This window comes from Mauremys reevesii, linkage group 10 (genome assembly GCF_016161935.1).
Source record: "Mauremys reevesii isolate NIE-2019 linkage group 10, ASM1616193v1, whole genome shotgun sequence".
NCBI lineage: Eukaryota > Metazoa > Chordata > Testudines > Geoemydidae > Mauremys > Mauremys reevesii.
Window position 1 is genome coordinate 59,074,247 of NC_052632.1, and position 13,856 is coordinate 59,088,102.

Genomic DNA, 13,856 nt, shown 5'->3' on the forward strand with positions numbered 1-13,856 from the left:
TGCTCACTTTGGTTAAACAGAAATGTGTCCCTTTGCAAAATCAAACACTGACAAATAAGAGAGCACAACACTGTATGATTTCTAGAGTTGATATAGGGCAATTTGTTCAGCAGAGTGATGTAAGCTTCGTTATGATTGCATCATCCATGACTTCTAGGAATAACATGATGCAATTCATATCATGTATGACGCAATACCAGCTTCAGATTGCATCATTCATTGTTTTGCCTAAAAAGCAAGTACTGTCCAAACCCAGTCATAGATTTATTCATAGAGCCTGTCAAAGATGTATTTTAGTTTCTGGTTTAAATTGAGATCCCTTCCCTTTATAACTCACTTATCCTCCGCTATTCCCAAGTCAAGGGTCGCATATACTGACCCAATAGCATAGCTTGAAAACTAGAGCCAATCAACAATTTTAAGCATCATTTTTGTTCTCAGTGACCCAGAATTAGTAAAGTTTGACTACATTTATTTCAGAAGCATTTTGGCTGTAGAGCAGTGTTAGTTGTAAATCCACAGTCCAGAGAATTAGGGCAGAAAAGAGGCAAAAATCAAAATATCTCAGGGATCTTTTATATCCTCTGTCCATATACCTGGAAATGTATTGTCTCAAACCAAGCTCATAGCCCAGGGTAACATGAGCATATTGCATGTCCTTACATGCTTTGATGAATCATGGGACAGCCATTGCCCATATTCTTGCTGATGTGACCACAGGAAGAGCTATCTGGGAGGAATGAGTTTCTTATATGGCCCATTGTGAGAGCTAAGTTTCCTTGATGAGCCATCACTATATAGCAGTCTGGCCTTAATGTAAATTTTATCCAGTGGGTGTTACCCATAAATACAACACATGTATAAAATAACTGTACTAAGCCCATATTCTTAACTTCAGCTACATGTATATAAACAGGGTAATCATACTTAACAAATCATAACTTTTCCATTGACATCTTACTTGACATAAATGATCTGGAAAAAGGGGCAAAATTTGCAGATGATACAAAATTACTAAAGATAATTAAGACCCAGGCAGACGGCGAAGAGCTACAAAAGGATCTCTCAAAACTGGGTAACTGGGCAACAAAATGGTAGATGAAATTTAATGTTGATAAATGCAAAGTAATGCACATTGGAAAGCGTAATCCCAACTATACATATAAAATGATGGGATCTAAATTAGCTGTTACCACTCAAGAAAGAGATCTTGGAGTCATTGTGGATAGTTCTCTGAAAATATCCACTCAATGCACAGCTGCAGTCAAAAAAGCAAATTATGAAGGGGATAGAAAATAGGACAGAAAATATCACGTTGCCTTTATATAAATCTATGGTATGCCCACATCTTGAATACTGTGTACAGATGTGGTCGCCCCATAGCAAAAAAGATATATTGGAATTGGAAAAGGTTCAGAAAAGGGCAATGAATATTATTAGTGGAATGGAACAGCTTCCATATGAGGAGAGATTAATAAGACTGGGACTTTTCAGCTTGGAAAAGAGATGGCAAACGGGAGATATGATTGAGGTCTATAAAATCATGACTGGTGTAGAGAAAGTAGATAAGGAAGTGTTGTTTACTACTTCTCATAACACAAGAACTAGGGGTCACCAAATGAAATTAGTAGCCAGCAGGTTTAAAACAAATAACAGGAAGTATTTCTTCAAACAACACACAGTCAACCTGTCGAACTCCTTGCCAGAGGATGTTGTGAAGGCCAAGGCTATAACTGGGTTCAAAAAAGAACTAGGCTTTGGCTACACTTGCATTTCAAAGCGCTGCCGCGGCAGCGCTGCCACGGCAGCGCTTTGAAGCGCTAAGTGTAGTCAAAGCGCCAGCGCTGGGAGAAAACTCTCCCAGCGCTGTCCGTACTCCACTTCCCTGTGGGGAATAACGGACAGCGCTGGGAGCGCGGCTCCCAGCGCTGGGGCTTTGACTACACTGGCGCTTTGTAGCGCCGCAATTTGCAGCGCTGCAGAGGGTGTGTTTTCACACCCTGCTGCAGCGCTGCAAATTTGTAAGTGTAGCCAAGCCCCTAAATAAATTCAGGGAGGATAGGTCCATCAATGGCTATTAGCCAGGATGGGCAGGAATGGTGTCCCTAGCCTCTGTTTGCCAGAAGCTGGGAATGAGCGACAGGGGATGGATCACTTGATAATTACCTGTTCTGTTCATTCTCTCTGGGGCACCTGGCACTGGCCACTGTCAGAAGACAGGATACTGGGCTAAACAGACCTTTGGTCTGACCCAGTAGGGCCATTCTTATGTTCTTACTTTGTACAAGATTATTGCAATTGTATAACAGTGATAATATCAATGGCATAAATGGTCATATTCAAGCATACAGCATCACATTGCATTAGGAAGATTGCATTGCCACTGTCTGTGCTGGATCTATCCCATAGAATGTCAGTCTGGAATTTTCCACCAGCACTAAATTTACAGACCAAATAAAAACATTTTTCTAAAGATAAAGATACAACTAAAAATCTCACCAAGGATCATGCAAATGAATCCATCTTCTCAATATCATTTTCTGACTTCTTGCAAACATCAGCAGTACAGTGTAGGTCTTTATAATGTGATAAATCAGGCGACGCAGCAGGGGCCTTACTGAAGGAGTGGCAACTTTTTTGAGCTCCTCTGGAGACTAATTGATGAAAGACTTTAAATTTGATAATCTCAACAGGAGGATTTAGATGTCATCTAGAAAATAACACGTTGTATATCCTTTCCTACAAAATATTTATTTAGCAGGAGTTGTTACTGTGAGCAACTGAGATAATCTGTCCCTCTAAGTACATAATTATGAGTTTTCCAGATTTAATCTTAAATATCTGCATATCACTGTGAAGTCCAAGATTATTTCAGATTTCTTCTGGGAGTTCATACTTCAGTCTATGTACACATTAATCCACAGGGCAGATTTAGCAAGGAGATGACTTCTTAGCTGTAAATCCCCTGTGCAAAAGAGAGCGAGACAAAACAAAGGACTAAAGCAACTTTGCAATATCAAGCTGGCACACAGTGCTGATAAACTGTTGACATTGGCACAGCTCTGCTGTTTAGCTTTCAACAGTGCTAAAGTTTTGCTGCTACCACTGGGAAAACTAATAATATAACAAATGAAACTATTGTTCGGTTTCATTAAAAAGAAATCTGATAAGATGGGTAGAATTGAATTAGCCAATCTCAATAGAGTTCCTACTTGTTGGTGCAAAAGGACTATTATCTCTAACAGAAAAGTCCCAGATAATTTTGGCTAGACCAAGCATCCACTGTCTGCAAACAAGATTCATACTGAATGGAACAACTAATGTTAGCATTAGTGGGTCAGCAATTTTTCCCCCCTCCACAACGGCTCTACAGCCAATACTGGCAATTATGCTGGATAGATCAATGTGATAAACTGATGGATCTTGATCGCTCTTGGCAAGATGGACTGGCCTTCCCTCCAATGAGGCTGATATTCCACTACTAATGCTTCTGTCAAGTAAACATTCCCTCGAACGCTGACAGGATGAATCTGTGCGGTATCCAAAAGCAGACGTGGTTTACTGTGGAAAGAAAACAGATTTTTAAGAATGAAATGCCAATTATATAAATATAGACTTCCTTTTATTGCTTGTGGAAATAAATGCCAGATAATGGAATGCCAGCTATTTTAGTGATAGCTGTAATTGACGTTAATGAAACAAACTGCAACAAAGGTGTGACATGGAGTAATGGTAGATGGGCATGTTGCTCACTGAAATGATGCAACTTTGTATATGGCTCTGTTGCAGCAGAGCATTTCAGATTCTGCCCGCACTGGTACCTGTAAATCTACATTAGCATCAGGTGGGCTTGCACATGTGTCAGGACAAGTGCAATCTGCCTTACAATACCGCTGTTACTGATGATGATGCATGAGCTGGAGAAAATCCAGTTTCACTGCTAGAATCTAGGCTGAGTTTGTGTGGATGACAGTTAAACTCCCCCATCTATTTCTTTGAAAGATAAACGTGTGATACTGTGTGGGGCCCAGTGAACATAGACACCCTCCCTCCACCCCCCCATGCCATTTTTATAAAGTCCTCCTCTAGGGCTGAACAGCATGTGAAATACAAATACATTGTTAGAGTCTAATGTAACTGTTCCTCTTTTTGATCCATCTCATCACTTACATTTTCTTTCTTTAATCTACATGTGTTTTGCTTCCTCTGTTTATAAATAGTTGTGAAGCTTTGTGACACGTTGCTCTATGTTAATTCACCATAAGTGTCTGTGTATAAACTGAAAACTGAGTGTTAAAGTTCCATTATAAGTTTTGGGTGATTTAGCTTAATGTTCAATTATGGTAAAATTAAGAGTTTGGGAAACAGAGGTGAATGTTGGGGCTGTAGAAAAGCTTTATAAAGTCAGGAGGACCTTGGTAGACGGGAAAGAAGGTGCTTCAAAGAAACTATGGGTCACCAACTGAGCCATGGGCCAGAAACTGCCTGAGTGAAGAGCAAGACTGCAAAGAAGACAGAACAAGGTCTCACAGATACTCAGTCTGTGTTACTGAGAGACTGCACAGGTATTCATAAGAAGAGTATTAGGCAAGGTTTGGTTAGCCTATATCAATAACTTATTTTATAAAAGGATCTGATATTACAACATCCCTGTGCAGATCAATATTATTACGTTAATATTACAGAAAGGGAAATTGAAGCATAAGCGAGTGTACAAAGCAGCTCTCCTCTAAAAAAATTCCTTTTGGAAAATTTCTATGGGATTTAATGAAAAATACACACCTGTCTGTAGATTTTTATGTAATTTCTATAGAACGCAATTGGTTTTATCCATATAAAATTAGGGTGATTCTGTCCAAATGGCACCATGGGTTCTATGTTTATTGTATTTCTATATCAAGTTTGCTCATTTCTTTTCTTTTTTTTTTTTAAACCAAACTTCCAGCCCTGCATACTCAGTCAAAGCTCAGAGAGTCAAGCTAGATTCTTAGACCCAGATCCATAAAGGCACTTTGATGCCTAAATAAGGGGTTTAGGGACCTAAGTCCCAGTTTTAGGCTCCACCATGATCTGCAAAACTCCCATCTAAGGGGAAGGTAGGACCCACCTATCTTGCATATGGGGTCTGAGCCAATAGTCCTGCTCAGAGGCTGACCCATTCAAATTCTGAAAGGAGGAGATGCCACTTTTAGTGTAGGGGGTAGAGCATTCACCTGGGATGTGTGCAGTAAGAGAGGTGCCTAACTCATTCTTACAAAAAATGACTTAGGCACCAAAGCCATCTGACTCTAGTAGAGGGGTTCCTGGTTGTGAATCACTAGCAGAAATAGCTGCCTCCCTGCAGTCTGGATTTAGACAGTACTTAACTTGATGAGAGGGGTTGAGTTTAGGACACACCCCTTGTGTTGGTATCTCCCACTGGCTAGTTCAGGTGACTTCCCGCCTAGCAGGCTGACTTTTGGAGATCACATTCTGAAGTGCCTAACTCAGGCTTTGTGGATTGCAGTGTTGTTCCTGTGATTTTTCTAGGTGCCTAAAAGTTAAGCATTGTAACGCTCAGCATCACAATGCCTAAGTCCCTTTAAGGATCAGGCCCTTTCCTTCTTACACATCAGTAGCAATGCAAAAGAGACTGCAAGCCAATTTTTGAGCTGGGTGACAGCTGTGCAACCCTAGTGCCTGTAGATTATTCTCTCATTTGCATCTAGGAAACCCTGTTGGCCTCTACCTGCACAAGTGTTGGCATAAATCAGCCCACAAATTCTTTATTAGAGGTAGTGATGGTTAAGCCAGAAATAAATTAGCTTGATTTTCAGAGTGTAGGTGTGTTTACAGGAATCCAGTGCAAGAATCCTGATTCCCAATTCCTGCCTTTAATTGTTCAGACAAAACTGATTACACTTGGGTTTTGTTTTTATATTGTATATAAAATTATGTGTTTATTTTTAGAATAGGGAACCTAGGTGATTGGTTTATAACCTGGGCCAATTATCTCCTTGTGGCTTTCAAAAAGATAAACAGTTAGTGTCTGTAGTGAGGTAAAAAGACACTTTCCTTGGATTTCTTAGGATGTCTGACTTGGTCATCATACAGCCTGGTTCTCCACTGCCTTGTGAAGTGATTTACCCCCAGGCAAAGTGATTATAAAATGCTATCAGATCAGAATGGTAGTCCCATACTCCCACTTCACATTCATGTCAATAACTATGCAAGACAGTGGTGAAATCCAATCCTACATCTCTAACTAATGTGCAAATACATCAATGCAACCTGAAGCAAAATTTTATATTATTAAAGCCCATTGTAATGGAGGGTGTAGCCTTTATCCACTATTTAGCAGTATGAATATTAAGATAATCTCAGGTGAAGAGGAACTAAGGTGTCTATAGAATATGAGGGTTAGAAGAGACCTCAGGAGGTTATCTAATCAAACCCCCTGCTCAAAGCAGGGCTAATCCCCAGACAGATTTTTGTCCTAGAGTCCTAAATGGCCCCTTTAAGGATTGAACTCATAACCCTGGGTTTAGCAGGCCAATGCACAAACCACTGAGCTATTCCTCTCTGCCTGCTAGTGCACTACAGACACTGTAATAAGCCCACATAATGGGGGAAGGGGACTTGGGCATTGAAGGGAAACTAAAAGAATGCAGAGATGTTACAAATTAGCAGATTTCACCTAAGACTAGGATTAAGGAAAAAAACCTTAACTACATATCATGTAACAATAATCTACTGCTAACAGAGGGAATACTTTTCTTGATGACTTTCTTGTTCCAAGAGCAGGATTGATAAATTATAGGATTTTTCCCAGCATGCCTTTCTCCTGGTGGCCCTTTAAATTTGGCACAGTCAAGTTGCTGCAGCCCTAAAGTAGCCATTTTGCAATGCTCTCCTGCTTGTTGCATCTGTTTCTTCTCTGTAAGTACCTCTCACCGTGTGCTAAGAACTGTACAAATATAGAGTTCCTGCCTCAAAGGTCTTACATGATGGGTCAGCAATTTTCAGTAACCTGCCATTATTTCTCTGCTTTTCTCTGTATGTGACTTAGAAGAATATTTAATGTCATTTTACAAGAGGCACAATGTGATTTACTTAATGTTTGTAAAGTAGTTTGACATCTTCAGATGAAAAGGTTCTGTACAATTTCAAAGTATTCATATTTCAGATCACCAGGCAACTTCTCAATAGTTCAGTGGAAACTGTTCAAGTCTTTAAACACACACACACGCACGCACACTACATGATGGGAATAATACAAATACAATTTAGGGTCTTATTCTTAAAAGCATCTTTCTGAAGAACTCCAGTTCTTTTATTTAACTAGAACTACAGTTTTAAAAATGGCCCTGGTTCAGTTTACAACTGTAAACAGTTTTGGAAGTGGCACATTGGATGTAAATTGGTCAGAAAATAGGGGCGAGCAGTAAAGTGGTGTAACTTGAATCAAATGTGGGTATGTGAAGCGAGTGTAATGTACATACCAGTGGGGGCAATGTAGCAGGAAAAGTATGTTTTGGGAGAGCACAAAGTCGTCCTGGTTCAAAGGCAAAATACAGGGCATTAAAAAGTATTCAAAGCAAGAGAGTATCAATTTAAACATATCATAAGCTTATATATAGACTGATTCTTTAAACACGTAAGGTAGCTTGTTTTCATAGAATCATTGAAGATTAGGGTTGGAAGAGACCTCGAGGTCATCTTGTCCAACCCCCTGCTCAAAGCAGGACCAAGCCCAACTAAATCATCCCCGCCAGGGCTTTGTCAAGCGGGGCCTTAAAAACTGATAAGGATGGAGATTCCACCGCCTTCCTAGGTAACCCATTCCAGTGCTTCATCACCTTCCTAGTGAAATAGTTTTTCTAATATCCAACCTAGATCTCCCTCACTGCAACTTGAGACCATTGCTCCTTGTTCTGCCACCACTGAGAACAGCCTAGCTCCATCCTCTTTGGGTAGTTGAAGGTTGCTATCAAATCCCCCCTCACTCTTCTTTTCCAGAGACTGACTAAGCCCAGTTCCCTCAGCCTCTCCTCATAAATCATGTGTCCCAGACCCCTAATCATTTTTGTTGCCCTCTGCTGGACTGTCTCCAGTTTGTCCACAACCTTTCTGTAGTGGAGGGCCCAAAACTGGATGCAATACTCCAGATGTGGCCTCACCTGTGCCAAATAGAGGGGAATAATCACTTCCCTCGATCTGCTGGCAATGCTCCTACTAATGCATCCCAATATGCCGTTATCTTGCAGAACTGCTGCTTAGCCAGTTGGTCCCCAGCCTGTAGTAGTGCATGGGATTCTTCTGTCCTAAGTGCAGGACTCTGCACTTGTCCTTGTTGAACCTCATCAGATTTCTTTTAGCCCAATCCTCCAATTTGTCTAGGTCATGCTAGACCGTATCCCTACCCTCCGTCGTAGCTACCTCTGCCCCCACAGCTTAGTGTTATCTGTGAACTTGCTGAGGATGCAATTCATCCCATCATCCAGATGATACCGGCTGCCAACTATTCATAGAACCCTTGATGACTATCTACCTTATAATCCATTCATCCAATCCATACTCAGCTTTTTCCACATCATCTGTCACTAGGTTTCCTCTCCCATTTAGTAAGGGTCCCACACTTTCCCTGACCACCTTCTTGTTGCTAACATACCTGTAGAAACCCTTCTTGTTACCCTTCACATCCCTTGTTAGCTGCAACTCCAATTGTCCTTTGGACTTCCTGATTACACCCCTGCATGCTCGAGTAATATCTTTATACTCCTCCCTAGTCATCTGTCCATGTTTCCATTTCTTGTAAGATTCCTTTTTGTGTTTAAGCTCACCAAAGATGTCACTGTTAAGTAGGGTTACCATACTTGAACATTCAAAAAAGAGGACAGTCTAGGGGGGGTGTCGGCCCCTCCCACGCTCCACCCCCACTCTGCCCCAGGTCCCCACTCGGCCCCACCACCACACCCCATCCTCACCCCCTGGCCCGCCGCTGGCTTTCTGCCTCCCTCCTCAGTCCCCCACCCACTGCTCGCCTCCTCCCACCTGCCACTCACCTCCTCAATCCCCTGCCAGAAACCCCCATGCCTGCCCTGAGAACCCCCGCCTGCTGCTGGCTTGCCACTTCTTGCCTCCTCACCACCGCCCACCCACCTGCTGCTGACTTCCTTGCCGCTCACCTCTTCAACCCCCGCTGCCCACCTCTGGCCTTTTCACCCCCCCCCCCTTACTCACCCCTCACCTACTCAACCTCCACTGCTCACTGCTTTCCTCTTCACCCCACCCTGCTCGCCTACTCACCCCTCCTGCCACAGGTCCCTCTGGCTCCTAGGATCAGGGGCAGCCGAGGGGTCTCCATGTGCTGCGTCTGCCACAAGCACGAGCTCCATGGCTCCCATTGGCTGGGAAAAGCACCAATGGGAGCTGCCAGAGCTGCAGAGTGGGGCTTGCAGGCACTGGTAGCATGCAGAGAGCCCTACGCCCCTCCCACCCCCGACCTGACCCTAAGAGCCAGAGAGACCTGCCGGAGGGCGAGGTGGGGAGTCCCAGTGGTGCTTACCTGGGGCAGCTCCTGGGGAGCATCTGGCAGGTCCCTCTGGTTCCTAGGGTTGGGTCAAGTCGGGGGGGGGGGAAGGCTCTCTGCCCGCTGCTGGTGCCTGCAAGCCCCGCCACCACAGCTCCGACTGGACAGGAGGGAGCCGGTGCAGCATGTGGAGATCCCCTCCGCCTCTGTGCCTAGGGGCCACCCACACTGCCCACGGGTCAGTGCCAGGAGCTGCCCAAGGAAGCACCGCCAGCCTCAGGACTTTGGACTTAGGGTTACCATATGTCTGTATTTTCCCAGACATGTCCGGCTTTTTAGTTCTTAAATTGCCGTCCGGGAGGAATTTTTAAATATCTAAAAATGGTAACCCTACTGTTAAGCCAAGCTGATTGCCTGCCATATTTGCTATTCTTTCTGCACATGGAGATGGTTTGTTCCTGTGCTCTTAGTAAGGCTTTTTTAAAAATATAGCCAGCTCTCCTGGACTCCTTTTCCCCTCATATTAGCCTCACAGGACATCCTGACCATCAGCTCCCTGAGGGAGACAAAGTCTGCTTTTCTGAAGTCCAGAGTCTGTATTTTGCTGCTCTCCTTTCTTCCTTTTGTCAGGATCCTGAACTCAACCATCTCATGGTCACTGCTGCCCAGGTTGCCTTCCACTTCCCCTGCCAATTCTTCCCTATTTGTGAGCAGCAGGTCAAGAGGAACTCAGCCCCTAGTTGGTTTCTCCAGCACTTGCACTAGGAGGTTGTCCCCAACACTCTCCAAAAACTTCCTGGATTTTCTGTGCACTGATGTATTGCTCTTCTAGCAGATGTCAGTGTAATTGAAGTCCCCCATGAGAACCAGAGCCTGTGATCTGGAAACTTCTGTTAGTTGTCCGAAGAAAGCCTCGTCTACCTCATCCTCCTGGTCTGCTGGTCTATAGCAGATGCCCACCATGACATCACTCTTGTTGCGCTTGTCTCTAAACTTAACCCAAAGACTCTCAACAGGCTTTTCTCCATTTTCATACTGGAGTTCTGAGCACTCATATTGCTCCTTTACACACAGTGCAACTCCTTCATCTTTTCTCCCCCGCCTGTCCTTCCTGAACAGTTTATACTCATCCATGACAGTGCTCCAGTCATGTGAGTTACCCCACCAAGTCTCTGTTATTCTGATCACATCATAGTTCCTTGACTGTGCCAGGACTTCCAATTCTTCCTGCTTGTTTTCCAGGCTTCTTGCGTTGGTGTACAGGCACCTAAGATAACTAGCCGATTGCCCTGCTTTCTCGGTATGAATCAGAAGGCCTCCCCTGTTGCACCCTTGTCCTTGTGTTTCCTCCTGGTATCCCACTTTTACCTCAGGGCTTAGGTCTCCATCTCCCGGTGAACCTACTTTAAAGCCTTCCTCACTAGGTTAGCAAGCTTGCCTGCGAAGATGCTCTTCCCTCTCTTTGTTAGGTGGGTCCCATCTCTTCCTAGCAATCCTTCTTCCTGGAACAACATCCTGTGGTCAAAAACTCCAAAGCCCTCTCTCCGACACCACCTGTGTAACCCCGCATTTACTTCCACAATTTGATGGTCCCTACCTGGACCTTTTCCTTCAACAGGAAGCAGGGCCGCCCAGAGGGGGGGGCAAAGGGGGCAATTTGCCCCAGGCCCCGGGCTCCGCAGGGGCCCCCAAGAGAAGAGCGCAGGCTCCCGCCTCCGCCCCTCTCCTGGAGCCTCGGCGCATCAAGCGCCGAGACTCCGGCCGAGCCCCTGAGCCCCGCCCCGATCCGAGCTGCATGGTGAGGGGGCGGGGCTGGGAGCTCCAACGGGGCCTGAGCCCCGCCCCACTCAGAACGGCGTGGGGAGGGGGCGGGGCAGCTGCCTCCGCTCGGCGTGGAGCTCACAGCCCCGTCCCCTCACCACGCGGCTCTGAGCGGGACGGAGCTCAGGCCCCGCCGGAGACGCGCTCGGTAAGGGGCCGGGGCCGCTGCCGGCCTGGCAGGAGAAGCCGCTGCCGGGCGGGCGGGCGAAGCCGGGGCCGGGGCCGCTGCCGGGCGGGCGGGCGGCGGGCCGGGCCGCTGCTGGGCGGCGGGAGAAGCGGGCGGGCGGGCGGCTGGGCCGGGCCGCTGGGCGGGCGGAGAAGCGCCGGGCCGCGCCGGGCGGGCGGGCGAGAAGCCGGGCCGCGGCCGGGCGGGCGAGGCCGGGCGGGAGGGGCCGGGGCCGGGGAGAAGCGGGACCCGCCGCTGAAGCGCAGCCCGGTCTTCGGCGGCGGGGGGCCCCTTCCATTCCGGGACCCGCCGCCAACTTCGGGGCACTTTGGCGGCGGGTCCCGGAATGGAAGGGGACCCCCGCCGCCGAAGACCCCGGGCCCCCGGAATTCTCTGGGCGGCCCTGACAGGAAGGATAGATGAGAACACAACTTGCGCCTCAAACTCCTTTATTCTTTTTCCCAGAGCCACATAGTCTGCAGTGACCTGCTCAAGGTCATTCTTGGCAGTATCATTGGTGCCCACATGGAGAAGTAGGAAAGGGTAACAGTCTGAGGGCTTGATCAGTCTTGGCAGACAGTCCATCACATCCTGAATTCTAGCTCCAGGCAAGCAGCACACTTCTCGAGTTTCCTGGTCTGGACGGCAGATGGATGACTCTGTCCCTCTTAGGAGGAGGGAGTCCCTGACCACCACCACCCGTTTCATCCTCTTGGGAGTGGTGGTCATGGACCCCCATCCCTAGAACAATGCATCCCATACTTTCTGGTCAATGGTGTCTCCTTCTGATCCCTTCCCTCAGATTACTCTTCCTAACCATTCTCCTCCATAGTACCCATGCAGAGAGTCTGAAAACTGTTTTATACCTCCTGCAACACTACTCTATTTGTGTGGAAAATGAATGGAACTTACACACCTTGATGCAAGTTACACCACTTTACCACCTACAACCACTTATTTCCTTGTTCTGATCATTTTCTTTTGTTCTTATCACCAGTGAACTTGGCCCATAGACTCTTCGGATATGTCTACAGTGCAATGAAACACCTGCATCTGGCCCATGCCAGCTGACTCTGGCTGTGGGACTGTAAAAATGCAGCATTGATGTTTGGGCTCAGGCTAGAGCCCACGACTGGGGAGGGTCCCAGAGTCTGAGCTCCAGACCAAGCCTGAATGTCTACACTGAAATCGTATAGCCCCACAGCCCAAGCCCCACAAGCCTGAGTCAGCTGACAAGCCAGCTGCACATGTTTTATGGCAGTGTAGACATACCCATAGGGATATGTCCCCCACTGTTATAGTTCAAGGCCCCTTTACTTTTTTAATCAGGGACTAGGAAGGAGTTGCTAAACAAGGGGAACTGTATAGTACTGATGCCATTTGATAATTAGTGTCCTGATGGAGCTAAATCCTAACCGTCTCAGCTGGGAGCTGCAAGATATCTAGTGGTTCCCTATCTTTGTCCCTTGTTGTGTCTTTTTCATGTCTTATTTTTTTTATGCAGCTACATGACTGTAGAGGCTTTTGGAAATCATGTCCACATTCACAGAAAATTGAAAATTCAAAGGTTGATAGAAACTGCTCTCTCAGCTTACTTCTGAATCTCAGGAAAACCGAACTGCTGTTAAATAATGCTTTGTACTCTATAAGATGTAACATCTTTTTGATAGGGAACAGGAGAAAGCTCCCATTGGTGCACAACTGGTACAACATTACTGAGCTAGCAAAATTAATACACTAATATCCTGGCCTAGCCCTCAGCATATGTCATCTCATGGAATCTGTAGTCCAAGTAACCATTTCAATTCCTGTGCTATCTGTAATGTATGCTGAGACTGAGCCTTTACGCTGGATTTCCTTTCTGAGATGATAGATTTAAAGATGCAGAAAAACTTCCCACCAGCTGGCGATTAGTAGGTATGAAAGTACATTTCCTTCCTGGAATAACTATTTCTTGTAATCTGTGGTGATGTGTTTTTTAGGGGTGGTTAACATTAACAGGCAAATGAGAATTAGCACCTTGGCTAGCTGGGGTGCTATTGCTCACTGGGCTAAATTCAGACCTGGTGAAAGCAGAGTCCACTCCATTGAAAAGGATAGAGGAAAGCATTAACTGGAAGAGGAAAATCTCAGTCTTGCATGGTGTTCATATCAGCATCACTGCCAAAGCGTAGTGTCTGATATTTTGCAATAGCCTGTCCTCCACAAAATGTTCTCCAGCATTGTATACGCTTCTCATTGTTACTGAGTGAACTGTGCCTTATAGCCCTTTTTGTTTTTCTTGAGTACACTCCTCTGGTGACAGGTCTGGCTACCTGCACCTCATTCTCCATGGCCCCTATGCAGTCCTACCACTCT

General features: G+C 45.8%; 1 long non-coding RNA gene across 1 annotated transcript in view; it reads left to right on the plus strand.

The window, feature by feature from the left end:
* Positions 1-6,832: 6,832 nt before the first annotated feature.
* The window catches only part of LOC120373675, a 30,831-nt gene continuing 23,807 nt past the window's right edge, over positions 6,833-13,856 (plus strand). The window contains exon 1 of the long non-coding RNA XR_005585643.1: positions 6,833-6,918. This is a non-coding gene — a long non-coding RNA (uncharacterized LOC120373675). The remainder of the gene's footprint in view (positions 6,919-13,856) is intronic.